The sequence below is a fragment of the Sus scrofa genome, chromosome 10, assembly GCF_054392235.1.
Source record: "Sus scrofa isolate SSC_HxYL_T2T_F1_AM1 chromosome 10, Sscrofa_HxYL_maternal_Yorkshire_Landrace_v2.0, whole genome shotgun sequence".
Classification (NCBI taxonomy): domain Eukaryota; kingdom Metazoa; phylum Chordata; class Mammalia; order Artiodactyla; family Suidae; genus Sus; species Sus scrofa.
The window spans coordinates 88,729,800-88,748,517 of record NC_139392.1 but is presented as its reverse complement, the minus strand read 5'-3'; the positions used below and the strand labels follow the sequence as shown (position 1 = coordinate 88,748,517).

The 18,718-nt window shown below is 34.7% G+C and overlaps 1 long non-coding RNA gene across 2 annotated transcripts in view; it reads left to right on the top strand.

The window, feature by feature from the left end:
• LOC146399587 (uncharacterized) overlaps positions 1–18,718 on the top strand; it is a 396,905-nt gene that overhangs the window by 101,154 nt on the left and 277,033 nt on the right. The gene's annotated exons all lie outside the window — the stretch shown is intronic.

Here is an 18,718-nt window from a genome sequence, read left to right as displayed (position 1 = left end):
CTGTATGCAGACATCTGTGTTTGACTTCTTCTGCTCAATACAAATTCTTGAGAGCCATCCTTCATGTTTAATGTGTCCATATGTTTTTCTGAATGAAGAAATGAAATTCCAGGGTCAGAGATAAAGAATTTGTTACTAACGGGAGAACAAGCAGCAGGAACTTCATGTTTGTGGAGTTTTTGTTTTTAACTGAGGTATAGTTGATTTATAATGTTTCAGGTGTAGTGCAAAGTGATTCAGTTATACATTCATACATTTATATGTACGCATATACATCTGTGTGTGTGTGTGTGTATATGCATATATATATTCTACTTCTGAGTCTTTTCCATTACAAGTTATTAGAAGATATTGAATATAGTTCCCTGTGGTATACAGTAGGACCTGGCTTTTTATTTTATATAAAATGATGTGTATATATTAATCCCAAATTCCCATGTTTTCCCTCTCCACACTTCTTCTTTGGTAACCATAAATTTGTATTCTCTGTCTGTGAATTGATTTGTTTTGTAAACAAGTTCATTTGTATAATTTTTTTAGATTCCGTGTATAAATGGCATCATATGGCATTTATCTTTCTCTTACTTACATCCCTTAGTATAATAATGTCTAGGTCCATCCACATTGCTGCAGATGGCATTATTTCATTCTGCTTTATGGCTAAGTAATGTTCCATTATATATATGTGTGTGTGCACGTGTGTGTTTGTATGTATACACACATACATACCACATCTTATTCTTTATCCATTCATCTATCCGTGGACATTTAGGTTGTTTCCCTGTCTTGGCTATTGTAAATAGTGCTGCTGTGAACACAGGGGTACATGTATCTTTTTGAATTAAGAGTTTTCATCTTTTCTGGATATAAGCCTAGAGGTGGGATTGCAGGATCATATTATAACTCTATTTTTAGTTTTTTAAGGAGCCTCCACACTGTTCTCCATTGTTTCTGCACCAGTTTACATTCCTACCACAACATAGAAGGGTTCCCTTTTCTCCACAAACTCTTGAGCATTTATTATTTATTTTTGGCCATGCCTATGGCATGCGGAAGTTCCAGGGCCAAGGATAGAACCTTCATCACAAGGATAGAACCTGAGCCTCTGCAGTGAGAACACTGGATCTTGAACTTGCGGCACCACAAGGGAACTCATAATTATTTGTTGACTTCTTGATTATAGCTGTTTGGACCAGTCTGAGGTGGTACCTCACCATAGTTTTGATTTGCATACCGCTAATAATTAGTGATGTGGAACATGCTTTCATGTGCCTGTTAGTCCTCTGCATGCCTTCTTTGGAGAAATGTCTATTTAGGTCTTCCGCCCATTTTCATATTGGGTTGATTGTTTTCTGATATTGAGTTGTATAAGCTGTTTGTATCTTTTGGAAATTAAGCCTTCATCAGTTGCATTGTTTGCAAATACACTAATTCCGAAAGTTGTCTTTTGACTTTGTCTGTGGTTTCCTTTGCTGTGCAAAAGCTTTTATATTTAGTAATGTCCCATTTGTTTACTTTTGCTTTTATTTCCATTAGTCTAGGAGACAGATCCAAAAACAGTATTGTTGCAGCTCATGTCAGAGTGTTCTGCCTATGTTTTCCTTGAGGAGTTTGATAGTATCCTATCTTACATTTAGGTCTTTAATCCATTTTTAGTTTATTTCTGTATATGGTGTTAGAAAATGTTCTAATTTCATTATTTTACATGTAGCTGCCCAGTTTTCCCAGCACTACTAAATTTTGAGACTGTTTTTTCCATTGCATATTTTTGCCTCCTTTGGTATATATTAATTGACCATAAGTATGTGGGTTTATTTCTGGGCTTTCTATTCTGTTGCACTGATCTATACATCTGTTTTGTGTCAGTACCATACATTTAGTATGCTGTTTATTTTGTAATTAAAAAGATTACTGGAATATATCTGACTTACAAAGTTGTGCTAACAGCAAAATAAATTAGTTATACATATACATATATCCATTCCTTTTCAGATTATATTCCCATGTAAGTTACCACACAGTACTGAGTAAATTTCCTCGTACTATACAGTGTCCCCATTACCTGTCTATTCTATACATAATAATGTGTGTATGCGATATATACACCCAGACTGTGAAATTTATCCCTCCCCTCAACGTTTCCCCTTTGGTAAACATAAGTTTGGATTTGAAATCTTTGAGTCTGTTTCTGTTTTGTAATACCATACTGTTTTGATTACTCTGGCTTTGTAGTATAGTCTGAAATCAGCAAGCATGATTCCTCCAACTGGTTTCCTCTTTCTCAGACTTGTTTTGATGATTTGGGATCCTTTATCTTTTCGTACAAACTTAATTTTTTTTTTTTTTTTTTTTTTGGTTCCAGATCTGTGAAAAATGTTATTGGTAATTTGATAGGGATTGCATTGGATCTATAGATTGCTTTGGACAGTATGGTCATTTCAACAATATTGATTCTACCAATCCAAGAACACAGTATATATTTTTATCTGTTTGTTTGGTCTTCAAATTCTTTCATCAGCATCTTGCAGTTTTCAGAATATAGGTCTCTTGCATCCTTAGGAAAGTTTATTCCTAGGTATTTTATTCTTTTTTTTTTTTTTTTTTTTTTTTTTGTCTTTTTGTCTTTTGTTGTTGTTGTTGTTGTTGTTGTTGCTATTTCTTGGGCCGCTCCCGCAGCATATGGAGGTTCCCAGGCTAGGGGTTGAATCGGAGCTGTAGCCACCGGCCTATGCCAGAGCCACAGCAATGCGGGATCCGAGCCGCGTCTGCAACCTACACCACAGCTCACGGCAACGCCGGATCGTTAACCCACTGAGCAAGGGCAGGGACCGAACCCGCAACCTCATGGTTCCTAGTCGGATTCGTTAACCACTGCGCCACGATGGGAACTCCGGTATTTTATTCTTTTTGACTTAATGGTAATGGGATTGTTTCTTTAATTTCTGTTTCTGATATTTTGTTGTTAGCATATACAAATGCAGCTGATTTCTGAATATTAATTTTGTATACTACAACTTTGACAAATCCATTAATGCACTCCAGTAGTTCTCTGGTGCATCTTTAGGTTTTCTATGTGTATATCATGTCATCTGCAAACAGTGACAGTTTCACTTCCTCCTTTCCAATTAGGATTCCTTTTATTTGTTTTCCTTCTCTGCTGTGGTTAGGACTTCCAAAAGTATGTTAAAGTGGTGAGAGTTGGCATACTTGTCTTATTCCTGATCTTAGAGGAAAGGCTTTCAGTTTTTCATGATTGAATATAATGGATTTGTCATATATGCCCTTTAATATGTTGACATATGTTTCTTCTATTTCCCACTTTCTAGGGAGTTTAAAATTTTTTATCATAAATATATGTTAAATTTTATCAAAAGCTTTTTCTACATCTATTGAGATGATCATATAGTTTTTATTCTTCAATTTGTTAATGTGGCCTACCACAGTGATTGATTTGCAGATACTGAAAAATCTTTGCATCCCTGGGATAAATCTGAAATTCATATTGGAATCAGTTTTTCTTGTTCCACTTAAAGCCCTAAGGGCATGATCTGGATGTTGGCCAAGTGGGTTCTGAAAACATAACAAGTTTGTGTCACATCTGGGGCTCTCTCAGCTTAGGAAGCCCTGTATTCAAAAGGGGTTGCTAGCAAGCACAACTGATCTCTTTGCCTTGGAGAGATACTATCTTTATTATTCTAGACAGGTAACAAATCTGTCCTCTGCTCCAGAATAATGACACTATTTCTGTATTCCAAGACTGTTCTCTCTACAAACATCCTGAAAAATATGGTCCAGAACAAAAGCTGACATAAGACAAGCAGAAAAACCACAAGAATTCTCTCTCAACGTCTGAAGATGCACATTTTAGTTGTTTCCAGTTCTGCACTTTTATGTAAATTCCTTAAGATGTCCCAGGCCATCAGTCATGTCACATGTGAATAAAGAGTTATATTTTCCTCAAAAGTTTTTATCCCTACATTTTATTTAATTTTTTCCTTGCCAGTTACACTATTTCTTCCAGTGTAATTGGCAAGGAAACAGTATGGACTAGATGGGCATAGAGCTACCTTTTTATCATTTTATTCTAAGTCAGTGTAAATATATTCAATATTTCTCCATGCATGATGTTAGCTGTATATCTCTAAAATATATATGTATACTTTATCAATGATGAAAATTCCTTCTATTCCTGGTTGGTGTCCTATTTTAATGATGAATAGATGTTAAATATTGTCAACTGTATTTCCTGCATCCATTAATATGATTATATAATTTTCTCCTTTATTCTATTAATATGGTGAATTATGAGTGATTAACTGCTAATATTAAAACTTCTTATGTTTTTATTTTTATTTTTTTTTTATTTTTTTGTCTTTTTTGTTGTTGTTGTTGTTGCTATTTCTTGGGCCGCTTCCGCGGCATATGGAGGTTCCCAGGCTAGGGGTTGAATCGGAGCTGTAGCCACCGGCCTACGCCAGAGCCACAGCAACGCGGGATCCGAGCTGCGTCTGCAACCTACACCACAGCTCACGGCAACGCCGGATCGTTAACCCACTGAGCAAGGGCAGGGATCGAACCCGCAACCTCATGATTCCTAGTCGGATTCGTTAACCACTGCGCCACGACAGGAACTCCCTCTTATGTTTTTAAAATGTCACATTTGAGCATGATGTATTATCTGGTGTTTATATTACTGGATTTGAATGCTCTTTTCATTAAGGATTTTTGCAGCTATTTTCTTGATGGGAACTAGTCTTTAATTTTACTTCCTTGTTAATATCTGTGTCAGGTTTGTCACCAGAATAGTGATGGCCTTATAAAATAGACTGAGAACTATTCTCTCCTCTTTTATTTTCTGAAAAGGTTTGTTTAAATGTTAAGACTGGATACATTTCTTCTTTACATATTTAACATAATTAAGCAGTAAAACACTGGATCTAAAGTTTTCTTTTCAGGGAGTTGTTTTATTAAATTTTAATTATTTTGTTAGAAATAGAGTATTTTCTATTTCTTCTTGTGACAGTTTTAGCAAATTGTTTTTACAAAGAATTCAACCATTTCTTCAGAGTTTTAAAATTTATTGATATAGAGTGGTCGAGAACATTAATTTATTATATTTTAATATTTTTATAATATATTTTTACAGTCCTCTGTTATTCCTGATTTTGACGATTTGTCTTTATCACTTTTGCTAGATATTTATCAGTTTCATCAACTTTTACATAGAAACCATGGCTTAATTCCTCTATTGTTTGCTTTCTTGTTTTTCATCATTATTTATTGAATTTAATGTGATCTTTTTAACTTCTAAAAATGGAAACTTATATCCTTAATTTAAGATACTTCTTCTTAATGTAAACATTTAAAGCTATAAATGTACTTCTATGCATTCTTTTGCCTGCATTTTGATAAGTTGTATTTTTCTTATCATTTCACTTAAAATATCTCTAGCTCCTCATAAATTTAGGCTTTTCATCTAACTAATTAAAATCCAATGTCATTTAAAAAGGCTATGAAACATAAAACAGTCCTTTTTTGCAGTTAACAAATATTCCTTCCCTTACTTATTTAATTCAATCTGTACTTATGTCCTTGTTTTTTTTCTCAATACATGAGGAAATACTCTGCTTCAAGAATTAAGTTTTTGCTACTTTCTTTACCAAAAATATTCTTCCTATATATCATCACAGCTTATGATCTCACTTCTTTCAAACAATGGTCAATTATCACCTTATCAGTCAGGTCCATCCCCTACAATCTCATCTAGATTTTTGTTCCATGTCTGGCCATTGTTTATTTTTCACCATGTACATTTTATTGTTATACTTTTCTCTTGAAGCCTTACTATTAATATATAATTTTTTAGTTTTCTTGCTTGTTATCTGTCTCCACCCCACAATCTATCCACTAGAATGTAAATTTCCTTAGCATGTGGAATTTTGTGTTTTTCTTCTGCTAATATTTCATCAATACTTAGAATAGAATCTGACACAATATAGGTGCTCAATAACTATTTAATAATGAATAATGGCATTAGATTACAATTTGTTCAAGAAACTTTGGAAGAAAACTGAGTGATTTGTAGGGTCAATTTCAAGTTGGAGAAAAAAAAATGTTAGAAATGGCCTCGAAGGAAAAGTTTACCTGTGTTATGAGTAGGTGTTGATCATGTTTGAGCTTAGTACAGTGCTTAGGAGAGAAGCATTTTAGGCAGGGAAAAGAGTGGCTCTAAATATTTTGAGAAATCTTGCAGGGGGGTTTGTGAAGAAAGAATAGGATGAGCCTGTTCCCACTAATATGTAATGTTAAAAACATATTTAACTTTTTCCATGATTTTGTTAGTGGATATAGCATAAGTAATATATTATATATATATGAATTGTTAATAAAGATAAAAACATATATTTGACTTAAAGGATAAAAACATATATTTGGCTTATTCCATGATTTTGTTAGCAGTTGATATATATGTATATAGGTAATGTATTATATATATATATATGATTTTTTAATAAAGGATAGAAAATGGAATCAAGTAAAATGCTTGATCAAAACAAAGGCAGAAAAAAAAAGAGATGAAGACAAAAATTGGAATACAAATATGGGTAACACTTAAAAAACAATAAGACATGCTAGGTATGGATCCAACTATATCAATAATCACTTTATTTATTTATTTATTTATTTATTTATTCATTTATTTATTTTTAGTTCTGCACCTGCAGCATATGGAAGTTCACAGGCCAGGGGTCAAATCAGAGCTGCAGCTACTGGCCTACGCCACAGCCACAGCAACATCAGATCTGAGCTGTGTCTGTGACCAATACCACAACTCACAGCAATGCCAGATCCTTTTACCCACTTATCAAGGCCAGTGATCAAACCTACACCCTCATGAATACTAATCCAGTTCTTAACCCACTGAACCACACTGGTAACTCCTCAGTAATCACCTTAAATGTCAAATATCTAAATGCACCAATTTAATGACAGACTGTGAAACTGCATCAAACAACATGACCCAACTTTTATCTTCTCTATAAGAATATTAAAGAATACAATGAAAAACTTATGCCTACAAATTTGAAACCCTAAATGTAATGCATCAATTCCTTGAAAGACACAATCTGTGAAAACTCACACAAGAATAGATAATCTGAATAGGCCTATATACGACGAGTCAATAATTAGTAACCTCCCAATGCAGATATCATCAGTCACAGATGGGTTTGCTGGTGAATTTTACCAAACACTTAGGAGATAATTACCTACAATCTCTTTCAGAAGAAGGAAGCAGAGGGAGTGCTTACTAATTTCTTCTTGAGGCCAGCATTACTCTAATACCAAAACCAGACAAAAACATTACAAAAAACAAAACAAAACCAAAAACAACTACAGATCATTATCTGTAAAAAACTCTTGAAAAAAATGTTAGCAAATTTAAATCAACAATGTTAAAAAAAAAAAATCATACTCCATGGTCAAGTGAGACTTGTACTAGGTATATACAAAACTGACCTGAATGATGTGAAAATTGAGTCTTTCCCCCTAATATCAGATACAAGACCAGAATGCTCACTCTTTTTATTTTTTTAAACACTGTACTGGAAGTCCTTGCTAATGCAATAAGATGAGAAAAGAATACAAAATATATGTATTGGGAATAAAAAAATAAAACTATCTTAATTTTCAGATGACATAATTATCTATATAGCAAGGCTTTTAAAATAATCAACAAAACAACAATAACAACTCCTGGAACTAAGAAGCAATTGTAAAGAAGTAGCAGGATATGATATTAATATAAAAAAGTCATCACTTTCCTCTAAACCACAAAAAGTGGAATTCGAAAAAAAACACAATGCCATTTACATTAGCACTACAAAAATGAAAATATAAATCTAATTAAATAATTTCAAGATCTATATGATGAAAACTACAAAGCTATGTTGAGCAAAATCAAAGAAGATATAAATAAATAGAGAGATATTCCATGTTCCTGGATAGGAAGATTCAATATTGTCAGGATATCAGTTCTTCCCACCTAGAGCCATAGATTCAATGGAATTGCAGTAAAAATTCTAGCAAATTATTTCGTGGGTATCAATAAACTCATTTTAAAGTTTATATGAAAAAACAAAATTCCCCAAATAACCAATCCAATATTGAAGGAGAAGAACAAAACTGGAGAACTGACATTACTTGATTCCAAGACTAGTTACTACAAAGCTACAATAATTAAGACAGTGTGGCATTAGTGAAAGAATAGATTTATGGGAACAGAATAGAGAGGCTAGAAATAGACTCACATAAATACAGTTAACTGATCTTTCACAAAGAAGCAAAGGCTCGTCAGTGCAGTGGAACAGGGATAGTCCTTTTTTTCTAGTTGAAATATATTTAACAAATAACATTGTGTAAATGTAAGGTGTACAACATGTTAATATGATACATTTACATGTTGTAATATGATTGGTATAGCAATAATTAATACCTGTATCATGTATATAATTATTGTTTCCTTTTAGTAGTTGGAATAGTTGGATTCTAGTCTCTTATCATCTGATGATTATTACAATATTATGTTCATTATACTGTGCATTAGATCTTTAGGACTAATCTATTCATTTTAAGTACATACCCTCAAACATTATCTGTTCTGTTCCTCCATCCCCATCCTATGGTAACCACAATTTTAACCTGTTTTTAAAAGTTTGCCTTTTCTGATTCCACATATCAGTGATATTATACAGTCTTTTCAACAATGGTGCTGGAACAAAGGGGACATTCACATGAAAAAAAACCAAAACAAAAACAGACACAGACCTTATATTAAACTCAGAATGGATCACAGACCTAAATGTAAAACACAAAACTATAAAACTCTTAGAGGGTAACACAGGAAGAAACCTACATCATGTTGGGGCTCACAATGGCTTCTTATAAATAACATTAAGGGCACAATCCATGAAAGAAAGCATGAGTAAGTTGGACTCTATTAAAATTAAACCCTTCTGCTCTGTGAAGAATAATGTTAAGAAGATAAGTGGGGAAGCTATAGATTGGGAGAAAAATTTTTTTTTCAAAAAACATACTTGATAAAGGACTGTTACCTTACATATGCAAAGAATGCCTCCAACTCAAGAATAAAAAAGAACATCCTAATTAAAAAATGAGCCAAACAGATACCTCACCAAAGATTATATGTGTTCATATACAGCAAATAAGCATATGGACACATGCATCATATCATTATCACTTATCATCAGATAAATGCAAACTAAAACCACAGTCAGACACAACTACTCATGTATTAGAATGGGCAAAATCTAAAATACTGGTAACAATAAATATGGCCAAGAATATGAAGTATCATTAATTTCTCGTAGAAATGCAGAATAGTGCAGCCACTTTGGAAAACAGTTTAGTGCTTTTTACAAAACTAATCATACTCTTACTACATGATTCAGCAATTGTGCTTCTTGGTATTTACCCGAAAGTGTTCAAAAGTTATGTCCACACACACAAAAAAATGCTCACAGAGGTTTAAAGCAGCTTTATTCATAATCGTTGGAACTTGGAAACCATCAAGTTGTCCTTTAGCATCTGAATGAATAAATAAACTGTAGTACATCCAGACAATGCAGTGCTATTCAGTGCTAAAAATAAATGAGCTGTCAAGCCATGAAAAGGCATAGAGGAAACTCAAATGCACATTACTAAGGAAAAGAAGCCAATCTGAAAAGGGTACATACTGTAGGATTCCATTACATGACTGTGGGAAATGCAAAACTATTGAAACAGTAAATTTAAGGGTTGGCCAGTAGTTGGGGGGAGGGGGAGTGAGTGAAGGGTAAATTGGTGGTGCACAGAGGATTTTTAGGTAGGTGACAATGCTCCACATGACATGATACATGTCATTATACGTTTGTCCACAACTATACAGTGTACAACAAAAGTGAACCTCAATGTAAACTGTGGACTTTTGATGATAATGATGTGTCAGTGTAGGTTCACCGACAGGAACACATGTATCTCTCTGGTGGAGGATGTTGATAAAGGAGAAGGCTATGCATGTGTGGAGGCGGGGGGTATGTGAGAAATCGTGTACCTTCCTCTTTATTTTGCTAAGAACTAAAACTGCTGTAAAAAATGAATTATTTTTAAAAAGACAAAAATAATTTATCCACTTATATAAAGTTCCAGAATGTTAAATGATATTATGTAAGGACATATACAGAGGTTTAAAACTCTTTTTAAAAAAATCAAGAAAAGGATCACCAAAATCAGTATAGTATTTGTCTCTGGTAGAAAAACAGGAAATGTAAAAGAAGAGGCACACAGAAGAAGCTAGTGGGTGCTTGTTTGTTCCATTTCTTGCTCTGACTGTTGCCTCTATGGCTGTTTGCTTTAGAAATCTTGTTTAAAGTGCACATATATGTCTGAATATATAATATTTATTACAATAAAAAATGAAACTTCAGCACAAGGCAGCTGATAGCATACTGATACATCATTACATTTTATAACAGAGAGGCTTTTACATTATGCTTTCAAAAGTGCCATTCTGAAAACACCTTATCAAGTTTAAATGTAGAAGCGATAATGATAAAATTGTGCAAAGCCTGACCTAGTTCTCATTTCATCACTTTTTCCAAAGCTTGGATATGAAACCTGTGATTAAACATAACAGAGTAAAATGGGATGTGTGGCACTTAAAAAGGAAAAAAAAAATCTCTGTGGGCATTATTTTGTCTCCTTTTTTTAGAAAATTGCTTATTCTTTATGAACATTCAACAAATGCCAGTGTGATAGACCGTGGAGTTCCTGCTACACTAAACTCACATTTCTAAGTCTCAGATTGCTTTATTAGATATGTGTTTAATTTTTCTACATGAAGTAACGAGTTGCTAGAATGCTGTGCTGCAACCCCAGAATAACCCGTCAGTATTGTATAGAGATGAGTGTACCCACTAGTAAAATGCATGACAGTTAACTAAAACTAAATCATCCTAATACTCTTAAATAAATCCTTAAGGTTTCATATTATACTTTGTTAAACATTCACAATTTAGGGATGATATTCTTAATTGATTAAAAGTACACCTCTTATCCCATCTGTCACTTCCTGTTTTATCCTTAGCCACTGAATTTGGTGAAAATGCATTTTTCCATCTGTTTTCTATGTAGATATTCTTAATTCCTGGAACTCCTATAAAACTGTGCCTTGTGTTTTATAATTAGGATTTCTTTTTTATTACAGTGGTATATTTTAGGCATTGCGTATTTTATGTTTATGCATAGTATAATACATGATATTAAAAATGGTGTATTATGAAATCATCTGTGCCAACAGTGGTTTAGGTACCGAGAATACATGATAAACAGGACATAGGAGGCTTTGTCTTTCTGAGGTCAAGACAAAAAGAAAACAGTAAATTTAAAAGAATATAACAATAATAATTCAGTTAAGAAAATAAAACAAAAATACAATAAAGAAGCCTCTGGACTTGGACTGGTTTTGAGGATTTAATAGTTAATATTCAAAGATGCAAGCAATGCCCACATTTGAAGGGACAGCTCATGTTTAAGCTCTAAAGGTAGTAGTGGTTTTGGCATATTCTATTACTGGAAGACCAGAGTGACTGAGGCTAGTTTTTACAGAAGAGAAGAGAACATGGGAATTGGCAAGTGCCAAAGGATGTCAGCCTGTTGCTAGAATCACATGGGGGAATCATTAGCCTGCCAAAGTGGGATTGACCTCTGAGTTGAATGAAATGTTTGAGAAAGTCCAAATGGGATAGCTTTCCCTTCTGTGAGGATGATCGGTGCTGCTTCCCTTACTTTTCTGGGCTCAGGCAATCTGACCTAGTTTAATGTCTTTATAGTGGTATTAATTGCATGTTATCTGCACGAGCTTCAAGAGTCAGTCAACTTGAGACTCATGTATACTAGCCATTACCGTTGAAAACCTCTTCTGTCTCTGAAAAGGTACCGTATAGTTGGTTGCTCTGTTCATGAACCTCTACCCTTAGTCCCACATATCTCAAAAGCTATGACAGCTAATTTAAAAGAAGAACCAAGGCAAAGCCTGTATGCAAATGTCTGGGCATTCAAACTGTCCCATCTTTAACAGAATTGCCAGACCCCTGAACTGAAGGATACGTAATTCTGTCTTGCCTGCAGAGTTTGTAAAGTCCAGATGCATTTGCTGTATGAAATAAAAGAAATTGGAGGGATCCCATTAGGTTCTACAGTCAGAATGAAATGCAAATGCATAAATTAGGCTACCACGCTCTTATGTTCTGGTTCTCCCTGTATTCAATGGCTGTGTGGAAAACTAACTCCTAACTCCTGGCTTTCTTGATAGTTTTATTTCCAACACGACATGGATCTGTGATGCTTCAACCAGATCTCTGTCACTTCATCGCTGACTTTCTTTCTCACGTGTATCTTTATTTTTTCATACTTATTCTCCTTTGGCTTTCAAATAAGTCTTTAGACACTGTTTCTGAAGGTTACTGCAAGTTATCTTGCCTTCTCTTTACCATCAAATTCAGTACAAGGGTAATCTCTGTGCCCTGCTCTCACCTCTTCCACCATCCTTACTGCCTTCTGCTACACTACTACACTGAGACTTGAATTTGAGTTATGAGTAGTTTCCTAAATTTCCATTCTAAATGTCTGTTTCCCAGCCCTTTTTTATGTGGCCTCTTGGAAGACCTTGGTGCTGCTTTCCTGTGCTTCCTTCTTAAAATTCCCTGCCTTAACTTTCAGGACACTATTTAGATGTCTCTCCCATCTGATTGGTCATATTTGCTTGTCCCTTTCACATGCCCACCCCTCCAGTGTGGATGTTCTACAGGGCTCGACACAGAGCCTGCGGATCTCATCATTCTCCACACTCTTCCTTTGTGATTCCACCCACCGCCATCCCCAAATCTATTCAGACAACACCCAAATCTGCATTTTCAATCGACCAAATAAAATGCACATTCAGTAGTTCCTTGTAAATATTAAATATTCTATAATTGTATAACATTCAATACAAATGTTACGTAATACTTTAACTCCAAGGAACAAGTCTAAAATTAAATGTGTGTTCTTTCTCTCAAAACTCATCCTTTCTTTATTCTGTATTTCGTGTAATACCACAACCATCCATATATTCACTCAAGCAAAAATCTCAAGATCAGCTTTTTATTATTACTTCTCTTTTCACCCCTCCATTCAACAGAATAACAGTCTCTACAACGCCTATCTCTAAAATGGCTTTCAAATCCAAACAGTCTCCAATTTCTTTTATTTTTCCTACACCTACTTGTGACAATTTACATTTAATTCCTGGATTACTGCAATATATTTCTGAATAGTTTTCCTTCTCTTCTTTTCTATTGTTAGTTTCTGTTCAAAGTTGTTTTTCTAAAAATAACATAATTTGTAAATTCTACTACCTGCTTAAAAATGATATTTCTCCACTATGTACAAAATACTGTAACTGATATTTTAGTCATTTTGCAGTTAGAGCCCAGTTGTTATTCCAACTTATTTTCCTATAATTCCTATGTCAAGTTATAGTCTCTAGCTACCCCAGGCATATGCACTGTTCCCTTATCATGCCAGCAGACTCAAGTGTGAACTAGGAGAAGATTATTTTCTTACTTTTGGAATTTTCATGATCCTTGCTTCATGACCTGAAATATATTCTTCAATTGTTTTGAAGCCTTATTCTCTTGGATTGCAGACTATATATTTCAGTGATCTGTGCTTAGATGCTGCTCAAATAGTTGCTCTTGGAAAGAATAAAATGGGTTAGAGAAAATGGACCTTCCTCTCTCTGATGAAATAAAAGCGGAGGGGAAAGAATATTTTTTAAAGAGAAAGTAGAGCATTTGCTGTGAGATCAAAATATTTTAAAGGAGACTCCTATCGAATGAGACATCTCTTTATGAGAGGCAGCAGTATTACTACTTCTAAAATCCTGTGATTCCACCCGTCAGTAGTTCTTTAACATTGACGTTTCTTCTCGGTCATCATCACTACAAGATCATGTTTTCTGACTTTACTCCTGAAATTTTCAAATACTCTCGTGCTAGATGATAAGAGCTTCTAAAGAAAGCAACAGATCTATAGAGTTGAGTTCTCAATTTAATCCTCAATGGTGGTGATGACAGTACTTTCATAAAACTCTGAGGTATTGCACTCTGCTTCTGACATTGCTGCTCTTAAATTTTATTGAGCCAGTTACCTCTAGTGTCTAAGGAGAGAGCTAGGCACTTTTACATGCTGCATTAACACTTTGAGGCTACCTCACTTGATAGCACCGGAATGAACAATAAGCATTTATTGAGCTTGTAGACTCCATAGCCTATTCCCTCAATATAATGTTTCCTTCCTATGAAAGCCTGAGGCAAATGATTTTGTAGCCAGAACTACCATCTTATTTATCCCAGTTCATGTAAGTAAACTGCAGAATAGACTGCAATATGCATAATACATTTCCCTTATCACCCATAAGCATTAAAAATAAGAGACTCACAACTCTTACTCATTTAGATACATGCTACCTCCTACTTTTATTCTATTCCAGCTCATTTTGATTATTTCCAGAACTTCTTTCCTTGAGATGTCTCAGAAACAACTCCTGCGGTTGTTAGAGGAGAGAAAAAGGGTGTCATTGCTGTTATCCTTTATTTTGCGAGCCCAGATTACTTCATAATTAAATATGGCTTTATGAATCAGAACAACGGCTTTGTTCATCATTAGATGTGACAGTCTAAACTACATCTGGAGTAGGTAGACCCTGCCGTGTCACTGCGGTGATGAAATTTTATCTGGGAGCTGCTTTATTGTGACTGGAGCCATTCTTTCCCACTCCCCTTTCAAAGACTTCCTTGAGGGGGAAAGGCGGCTATTGTAACTAGAAATTTGGGATAGAAACTGAAAACCAGTCTGCTTTCTACCTGTGTGCCTCGGAAAAAATATGAGCAAGTGGAGTATTTTTCCCTTTCTGTATATTTGATAAATCACCCCCAAAATGGCTGGGGTGGATGAGAGGAATGGGTACCGGGCCAGCTGACTTCCTCCAGTGCATTTATGTTCCAGTGTATGGAACTACCTCACATTTCTAGGTCCAGCCATAACATTATTTCAGGTATTTCCCACCTCTATCTGAATACTAGAAGAATGAGTTTCCGGTGATTGGAATTTTGGATTCTATTGCAGGACAGGGAAGAGGTTACTTGTCATTTAGAATACTGTGTCCAAACTTTTTATGAAATACGCAAAGGAGAATTAGCACATCCTCACTGCTTCTTGGGGTTCATGCTCTACGAGATCTGTGTTGGAGTTACTCATGTTGGCAAACTCATTCCTTTTAATTTAGTTAGATATGTATTAATGTACCACCCTCCCACAATTTCAAAATTGATTTTTTCCAACTTATTTCTACTTAAAACTCTAAGAAGAAACAAAAATTCCTCAAGATACTACAATCGAGCAATAACATTAGTCATATTATCTTTTATCTAGTTGTAAATTAATATGCCTTTCTCACTTAACATATTACAAAAATGCATGTCATCTAAATATATTTACACAATGCCATTATTTTAAGTTGAGATTAACTTAAAGTGAGAAAATAAAATAAAATGTATATTAAAGGGTGGGTCATGATTTTAATGTTGACCCTAGAACTCTAGGAGGAGTAAGTCAGACACAGGTAGTATGATGTATTTTTCCTTCTCTCTTTTTTTTAAATTTTGTTTCTTTCTATTTTTCTGATAAAACATACAATTCAATAAGTTTTGACCAGTGAGTATACCCATGCAACCACAGCCCTATTTACCATGTGGGAAGTATATTGCAAAAAGATTCTTCATGCCCTTTCCTAGTCAATCCTTTTCCATCCAAAGCAACCACTGATCTGATTTTTACCACATAGCTCAGTTTTGGCCATTTTAAAACAGCATGTAAGTGGAACCATGCAGTGAATACTCTTTTACGTCTGGATTCTTTTGCTCAACATAATGTTTTTAAAATGCGTCCATGTAGTTGTTCATTTCTTTTCCTTTACTAAATGGTATTCCACTGTATTAACAGACAATTGAAAGATCCATTCCCACAAGGATGGCCCATGGTTTGGCAGTTTTTAATAAAGTTAAACATAATATGTGCCCAATGACTATGGTATTGTATTTCCAGACTTTTAAAGAATGGGAAATGAAGCCTATGTTCATACTCTTAATTACACAGAAATGTTCACAGTGGCTTTATTCATAACTATATCATAATAAATTACTGATTCTCAGGTGGGATCAGTTTTTTAGAAAAGAAAATGATAGCGTTGCAGTATAAAATAAAAGTTTGGTAGATTTCATTCAAGAGAATTTTATATCTTCTGAATCTTGATTTAAGATTTTTGTGAAGTAATATCAACGAACATTTTCTTTTGGAATGTATTTCTTTTTTTTTTTTTTTTTTTGGTCTTTTTAGGGTCGCACCCATGGCATATGGAGGTTCCCAGGGTAGGGGTCCAATCAGAGCTGTAGCTGCCGGTCTACGCCACAGCCACAGCAACACCGGATCCTTAACCTACTAAGCAAGGCCAGGGATCAAACCTGCGTCCTTGTGGATGCTAGTCAGATTCATTTCCGCTGAGCCACGATGGGAACTCCCTAGAGTAAGCATAAAGCGTGTGTCTATTTATGGACACTTGAAATAAAACCACAGTGCAGTTTCTTGTTCTTATACCCATTTCTGTATCCAAATGACTTTTAAGATAAAATTTTAAAAGTACAATTTGCAGTAAAAGGTAAAAGCATATTTTACTGAAAATTGTTTGAGTACTATGGCCAAATTATTCTTGGAAAACTTGGACCAAATTATTCTCCAACCAACAGACTAGGACCACTACATCTCTTCCATTCTTAGGATAGTTGTTATGTTGAACAGACTTGTTAATTAATTCCTGTTTTCATCAATGAAGATATGTGGTTGAACATTAAAATTCCTCCTATGAATACTGACTTAATATTTATGTAAATATCAAATCTGTTAATGCATGCCCTGACAGATATGGCATGCCTTTTGCATACTTTATTGTTTAATATTTTTAAATATCTGTTCATGCCCTTTGTAAACCTCTGCTTGGTTTTAACATTTTAAAATGAAATAACAGTAATATATAGCTATAGTATTTCTGTGAACTCCTAATTTTACATAAGTCTATATTTTAAGACTTATCCATGGTGATTTAGTTGGGTATAGTTCATTTTTAATGCTGAATTTTATTCTACTCTATGGATATGCCAACACTAATTTTTTATTCTAATATCAATGATGTCTGGATGCATTCCAATTTCTATACTTTAAAATATGCTACCACAGGCTTTCGATTCCACGTTTCCCAGTGCTTATGTGCAAAGGATTCTCATTAGATGAGTTTATTTTCTCACTTTAATAGTATATTTTAATGAAATAAGTTCCTGCTTTAATGTTGTTTAGTTTTCACCAAATTTTCCTTTGTAGTTTGCATTTCTATGCTTTGTTAAAGAAATCAACTGAAACCCTACTTCTATTTAAGATATATGACCATGTCATAACAATAACATAGATCAGGAGTTCCTGTCATGGCGCAGCAGTTAATGAATCCGACTAGGAACCATGAGGTTGAGGGTTCGATCCCTGCCCTTGCTCAGTGGGTTAATGATCCAGCGTTGCCGTGAGCTGTGGTGTAGGTTGCAGACGCAGCTCGGATCCTGCGTTGCTGTGGCTCTGGCGTAGACTGGTTAGATTAGATCCGATTAGATCCCTAGCCTGGGAATCTCCATATGCTGCGGGAGTGGCCCAAAGAAATAACAACAACAACAAAAAAAACATAGATCAACTAAAAGATACGTTTGTAAGGGCACTGGAGGACATTGCAGAGCTGTGGCTATGAAGAAAGGTAAAGAAACTAACTTGTAAAAAGAGATGAGAGTTTCCAAGTTGAGTCCTACTCAAGTTTGAGATTTACTCTAAAAACTTCAGTAACCAATATAGTGATATTTTTATAATGATAGACATACAGACTAATAGCACAAAAATAGATAGATCATAAATAGAACCACAGATAGATAGTAACGTGGGATTTTGCCAAGGGCACCCATACGATTTAGTAAGTAAAGTTATATTCCATAAATGGTGCTAGAAAAATTGGATATCTATATAATTTTTAAAAAATACTTTACTACAAAAATGTTACTTACTTTTTTTTTTTTTTGTCCTTTTTTTGCCTTTTCTAGGGCCGCTCCCATGGCATATGGAGATTCCCAGGCTAGGGGTCTAATCAGAGCCGTAGCCACCGGCCTACACCAGAGCCACAGCAATGCGGGATCTGAGCCACATCTGTGACCTACACCACAGCTCACGCAACGCCAGAGCCTTAACCCACTGAGCAAGGTCAGGGATTGAACCCACAACCTCATGGTTCCTAGTCAGATTCATTAACCACTGCGCCACAACGGGAACTCCTACTTACATTTTTTAAGATAAAAATTTTATTAGAGATGTGTCATAGACCTAAATGTGAAAGGCTAAAATTGTAAAGGTTCAGGAAGAAAACACAGAATAATTTTTCTTTATGACCTTGTGATGAGCTACAAACTGACGAGAAGAGAAACAAATCAACTAATTTTTTAAAAAACAGGAAAATACGTGAAGAGAGAATTCATTTTTG